We start from the raw sequence: 6,540 nt of genomic DNA, 5'->3' as shown, positions 1-6,540 counted from the left end.
AGCCCCTCTTGCAGATATTTGCTCTGCTGAGCAGCCTGGGGGATAAGATTTGACCTCCAAATAAGCCCCTCCAGGGACAATCAGAAAAGGTTTACGTGCCCTGAAAGACTCTCTCCACGCTACAGAGCATCTCTCTGCTCAGCCTCCAACACTGGTGTAAAAAAATCCCGCAGTGCAAACACCGCTGGTCCTTGCCCCACCTGAGCCTTTTCATGCCACATGATCACACTGGCACGAGCTGCTTCACCCCCCGGCCTGCTAAAAGCACCCAGACGACAGGTCAGTGGAGCTGACAGCTCTGGGTGCAATTCCAGGATGCAGTGAGTTGGACTCATGCCTTTCACACCACAGGGTCACGACTGTGCAGCCCCGGGACGGTGCAGTCACACCCCGTCACAACAGCTTTCACCAGCCCAGGGAGTGTTTGCTGGGGGTAACACGATGGCTCTGCTGGGTTTCCAGACCCCAAGATTTGCACGTCTGACAATTCATATTCCGGAACGCTAACACCTTGATACCTCTCCAATATTTTCGTGCTGTAAAGCAAACACATCTGATGTAGAGGCATTAATATGTAGCAAATGCAACCTCACCATCGTGTTTTGACAGCCGCAGTTTTTCAGGAGAGAGTGACTCTTCTGAACAGATTTGAAACCCAGAAAAGCTTTTTCCAGGCAGCTGCCAGAGACCAGGATTTTAGGGGGTTTCATCAGCTCACAAGAATTCAGGGGTGCCTTCACCACTGAGCCAACTGCCTTCAGACCTCTATGTAGGCACGAACAAGTCATGCAAGGCTCTGAGGACACAACTGGGGTGGTGGCAACATGGTGGCTGCATGCAGGTGGGTGAGCTGGGAATGGGGGATTCACCCCACAGCCCCCACAGAGGGCCATAGCCTGGCAGAAAGGGGTTCTGTAGCCCTAACCCAGTGGTGGCACCACACAACAGCCTGGGAATCCAGACGGATTGTGCTCAGGAGGATGTTGCAGGGTTGGATTTTTATTCCTTGTTTGCTTTTTTATAATTCCAGAGACCTGGTTTTAGTCTACAGGCTGACACCAGCTCCGGGCGCAGACATCAGGCAGCAGCACAGCTCTTCCCGCATCAGCTCACACCTGCTTGGCAAAGCTGTGCTCCATCCAGCACACACGGCCTGTTTGGAAGCTCTGCGGCTGTTTGTGTAACCTCGGGGCTTTTTTGGCCGGAAACCAGGCTTTGGGGAGGATTTCTCAGGCTTTCAAAACCCATCGTGGTGCTGGGGCTGGGAGTGTGTGCACTCTAACCGCACAATGTGACGGGCAGGGGGAAGGATCGGCAGCTGTGGGAGGGAAGGATGGGTCCATCCAAGCTGTGAAAGCAGACTTTTTGGGATCACACCTTTGTTTTTACCCCCTTCCAGGAGACATTTTCTTTCAAACGTCATAAAAAGGTATTGGATATTCTTTCAAAGATGCCCAGGAGAGTGAGCAGAAGGAAAGCCAGCCTGCACTGTGGCTCTGTGGATAACTGATTGCTTTGCTCATATTGGTCTGACTCAGAACAAATATGTTTCATTTTTCCAATGAGCTGGTAAAAAAATACAGTCCCCTTATTTCTAGTTTACTTAGAGCTTGGTTTATTTTTTTCTTTCTTTCTTTTATTCCCTTTCTAATGCAGGGCAATTTCAGAACAAAAAGCCAAAATAGCGACTTGAAAAATCACTTTTTAGGGTTTTCTTATTCTTGTCAATACAATTTGCCCCGCTCACTCCAATTTCACAACTCATTTCAGTCACCTTGAAACACTTTTTTTTTTCAGCCCTTTCCTTGCTAGCTGCAGTCCCCCTGCCCAGCTGCAGTCCCCAGTGCACCCCAGCCAGGATGCACCAGCACCCCAGCCCCAGCACTTCCCAGGCAGGATGCGGCCGGTGGTGCAGCTCTCCCCTCTGCACCGGGACTGCACCGGCTGCTCGGCTCGACGCCGTTTCCCTGGTGAAAGACGCTTCAGACTGAAGCCGAGATGTGGTTTGCCAAAATATTTGACAACACGAAGGGCTGCCTGGCCAGGTGCCAGGAGGCCCATTTTGAAAAGTGCAATTCGGCATGCTCCAGCCCTGGGAGCCGTTCCCACGCAGCCAGGGAAGACGATGGCAGTGCCCGAGGATGGGGACAGGGATAAGGATGTGGCAGAGGGCCCATTGTCTACTTGTTTCAACCCTGGTAGTTGGTGAGCATCCCTGCAACCCCCCAGAGACAGGCTGCCCCCTCCTGCCCAGACAAAGGGGTCAGGTGCTGTGAGCACCCTCCAGCAGGGCACTGAGAGCTTGCCCGAGACGGGGCATGGCTCTGGGGCAGCCTGTCCTCCCCCAGTGCAGCTCCTGGTTGCAAACCTGCCTTGACACTGGTGCTGCTGGCTGCCAGGTCCTGCCAGCTTCAGTACAGCCTGCAGCTGAGACCCAGGACTGGGCAAACAAGCCCTCACTGGACGCCAGCATTTTTTCCCCCAGCTTGCAGGTGGCTTGGGAAGGCTGAGCCAGGCTGTTGGACAGCCCTGGCACCACACTGTTCTCTGGTCCCTGTCTGGGAGCTGTGCACCATATGTGCTCGTCACTGCCACTTTCATAGGACACCTGCCTTCCAAAACCCAGGCCTTAGGCAAGGAGCCAACTGGCTCCAGACAGGAGGGATGGATGCAGAGAGGACGTGGTACCCATTTCCCATGGGGAGGGATGGTTTCTCTGCTCTGTTGAGCCCACTCCAGCACCATCCCTGCCCTGGCTCCTGGGAGGGCAGCCCCACTTGCTGATTCATCCATAAGGATTGCTGCAGTGCAAATGCCACTCTGTGCTTTGGGAGTGGGTCTGGGGAGGGTGCCAGACCAGGACAGCTGGAGCCACATGTGCGGCTGGCAGCTGGGACCAAGCTGTGCAAAGGGCTGACCCAGCCAGTGAGCTGAAAAACATGTATTTTAGAAGCAAAACGGCCGGCTCTTCCCTGCAGCTCGTGCCCATTGGCATCCAAATGGCTGAACTGGGAGGAAACATGAGGAATGGAGTGCTGGGGGTGGTGAGGCTGCCGTGGGGCAGCAAAACCTCCTTTCTTTGCTAAAAGGGAAGCAGTGGCTCAACAGCCCCGTGGCAGCAAGGCCAGGACACAGCCACACCACTTCTCTCGTTTGCAATTCGGTCAGGATTTAACGCCAGGTAAATCTGTCGCACGGACCACTTCTTTCTCCCCGCACTGTACAGGGCTGAGCACACATCGGGGTGCTGCAAAACCATCTTGTCATAAAATATAAGGTCTTCCAGACCAACGCTCTTGGTGCTTGCCTGCCTCTGCCCAGGCTGTTGTCCCTCTATCAGAGCCTTCACGGGATGCCTGGAGCTGCAGCAGCCACACAGAGATGCTGCCCATTGCCCTCCCACCCCTGCTCTAGGGACAGCCAAGGTTTGCTTGTCTGCAACCCAAACGATCCAGCCTTCATTTGCATCACTTCACCTTTGCGCCAGAAAGAGAACAACAAAATCAAAGAGCAAAGCACTGCAGTAAATACAAATATAAAAGCGGCGAACAGCAGCCCCGGCAGCAGTAACACATGTCCAAGAACTCCAAATCCCGGCGCAGAAAGACAGGGCTTCTGGAAAGAGGTAGCAGAAAGCAGGAAAGTCTTCTCTGAGATCCCTGAAGTATAAATCCCGGATTTGAGCTATGAAGTATAGTATTAGGATGGAAAAAAAATAATAAATAAAAGCCCAACCCTTTGCCAGTATGCTGATGTTCATGAAAAGAATAAATATCTGGAAGGAGAGCGGCTGTTACTGCTGGAATAACACAATCACAAAGGAACACACCACAAACAATTACACTGGAACTAAGAGGGATGGACGCTTGCTCTGTACGCAATTAGGCACAGCTATGAGTCAGGGAAACACATTTTTCTAGAAACATTGTGCTGTGCCTTAGCACAGAAACCACAGAAACTGTGGCAGGATAAAGTTTAGAGAAAAAAGAAACAGGGGGGTTGGGGGGAGGAAAACAGAAATCTGCAGTATCATAACAGAAATCACAGATCAATGTGTTTGCCCTAGGAAATGAACAGATACAGATCAGGACTTGGCAGCTAAAGGAGTCTCCCAAACAAAGCAGAAACAGCTCAAAAGGGAAGAAACAAAACCAGGAGGGAGAGGGAGAGGGAGAGGAAGAGGAAGGGAAGAGGGAGCGGGCTCTGGAGCTGACACCATCAATCTGCACATGTGGAGAAGGAGTCAGCGGTGGTACCTGCCTCCCAACCAGCAAAGGCTGCACACGTAAAGAGGGAGGACAAACAGCCCTGAGAAAACACAGATGATTTGCTTCCAAGGGCTTTTCCTTGCCAAAATTTACAGGCCTGCAGTTCTCAGTTAATAGATGGAGCTCCCCTTAGAGCTTCTAATGGAAGAGGCTGAAATGAAAACCACCCACTCCTGAGGGAGAGGGGGGTCAGATCCAACAGCCTGTGTGAATGTGTTCTGCATCATCTCTGCTGGGACAGACCCCTGGACACCTCATCACACGCCCTGAGATAACGAGCTATGTAGAAACGGGAACGTCCATTTTTAAATTAAAAAAGAAGAATAAACCACCTAACACTATGGGAACATCACTAGAAGAGTGCAAAGGAAATCCTGGAGAGCCCCAGGCATGCCAGGGGTTCACCTCTTCCCCCTGGGACACCTCCTGCCTGACTGCTGGTGAATCCCGTGGGATTTCTGTGCCTCATCTGCCTGCAGGGTGGAGAGGATAAATCCATTAAAACCGTGCAGGTTGGACTGTGCAGGGACTGCCTCACCACAACACAGAGCAGTGCACGCTGCAATTCACCCGAGGTCTGCTCCCCAGCAAAGAGGTTTCACTGACTATATTAAAAGAAGAAGAGGGGAAGGGGGAAAGAAAATAAATCTATTGGCAGAGAGAGCTGCCCACATTTCACTTAACTCCTGTTGTAATGAAGCAAGGGGGGCAGATTCCTTCCCCACCAGCCAAGACAATGCTGTGCACAGGGACATGGGGACAGTGGCCAGCAAGCACCATGGCTGCCACAGCTCAGCACATGCTGACCATCTGGAGGAGGCATCCATACACCCCCAGCATCTACCCCAACCACGCTGTCATCAATAACTGGCTGGACAGAGATGTGCTCCTGGACCTGCATGGGCTGACAGGCAGCAAATGACACGATGGTACAAAGCAGGACCCCAACAGCTATTAAACACAATAGGCAGCAAACTCCTCCATCGATATTCTGGACACACAAAGTAACTCTCACCATAAATCACTCCTGATAACACAGAGAATACAACCTTTGCAGGATTGGTGAGGTGTTGCACGGCTCCATGGGCAGTGTTAAATGCAAACTGTTTAATTAAGGGACAGCCTGAGCTCAGAATCCCAAGGCAGGATGCAGCAGAGCCATAGCACTGAGCTGGGCTCTGATGGATGCCAAGAGGTGATGGAAAAGGGAAGCAGCACAGAGGAGTGAAGGGACTGGAAGCAGAGCAAAGCCCAACTAGCCCATTGACCAGCTGCAACACCAGCTTGAAGAGTCTGAAAACAGGGTGTGAAGGGACTGATCCTGCCCCTTGCACACTCCTCATTTGCACATTCAGACCCTCCTGTTGCATACAGCCCTTCTGAACCCCACAGGCAGCTGGGCAAGGGAAAGGAACCAGGACAGAGCAGTCCCCATACTCAGCTCCCAGGGGACAAGGTGGCCATAAAGAAGCCTTATCCACCAGGCCAGAGGCAGGTGTGTGAGCTCCCATTGACTCAGGAATACACAGCACAGTGCCACAGGGAAAGACCAAGCGTAACCTAGGAGCAAAACTGGGATGCAGGGCCTGAGGGCATGCTGTGCAGGAGAAAGGCACATGCAAGCTATAGACAGCATAGTCCGTGAATATTTAAGGTATTTGCTTGGCAGATGGAATAACTTTGTTAACAGACTATTTAAATTCCTGTGGGGGTACCTGTAACTATTAGAAATTGATTTTATGAGCCTGTTATACAAACATTACTCTTCAAGGTCTAAAGCATATTGAAATTCTTCCTGTTCTCTCACAAACAGATGGTGCTAGGAATTTTTCTGAACCTACTCATATCCATAAATACTACCCGCCAATCCCTCTTGCAAGACAGAAACAATCCTAATTAGAACGGTGAGCCCTCACCATCTTTTCCTCATCACACAGATACTATAAAAACACTCCAGAATAGGATGGCTTTGGCAACCCCCTGCCCAGGCAAGCAACTGTGAGTATTCCTCTATGTTTGTCATCATTAGACAGAATAAAAACGGCTTTGGTGCTGTTTGTGAGCCCTGGAAAGAAGGCAGAGTGAGTGTGGGGGATGGCAGCAGGAGCAGGCAGTATCATCCTGGGATGTAACAGGGGGTTGGAGCTGGGTAGGAATAGGGATATGATGCCAGCAGGATCATACCACCAAGCCCAGGTTCAGTAACACACACATCTTTGGATCACACAAAATTAAAGAGCAATTTGTGTGTGAGAGAGAGAAATTCCCTACA

This window comes from Chaetura pelagica, unplaced genomic scaffold (genome assembly GCF_000747805.2).
Source record: "Chaetura pelagica isolate M959 unplaced genomic scaffold, ChaPel_1.0 scaffold20, whole genome shotgun sequence".
NCBI classification, from domain to species: domain Eukaryota; kingdom Metazoa; phylum Chordata; class Aves; order Apodiformes; family Apodidae; genus Chaetura; species Chaetura pelagica.
Note: the sequence above shows the minus strand (reverse complement) of the source record.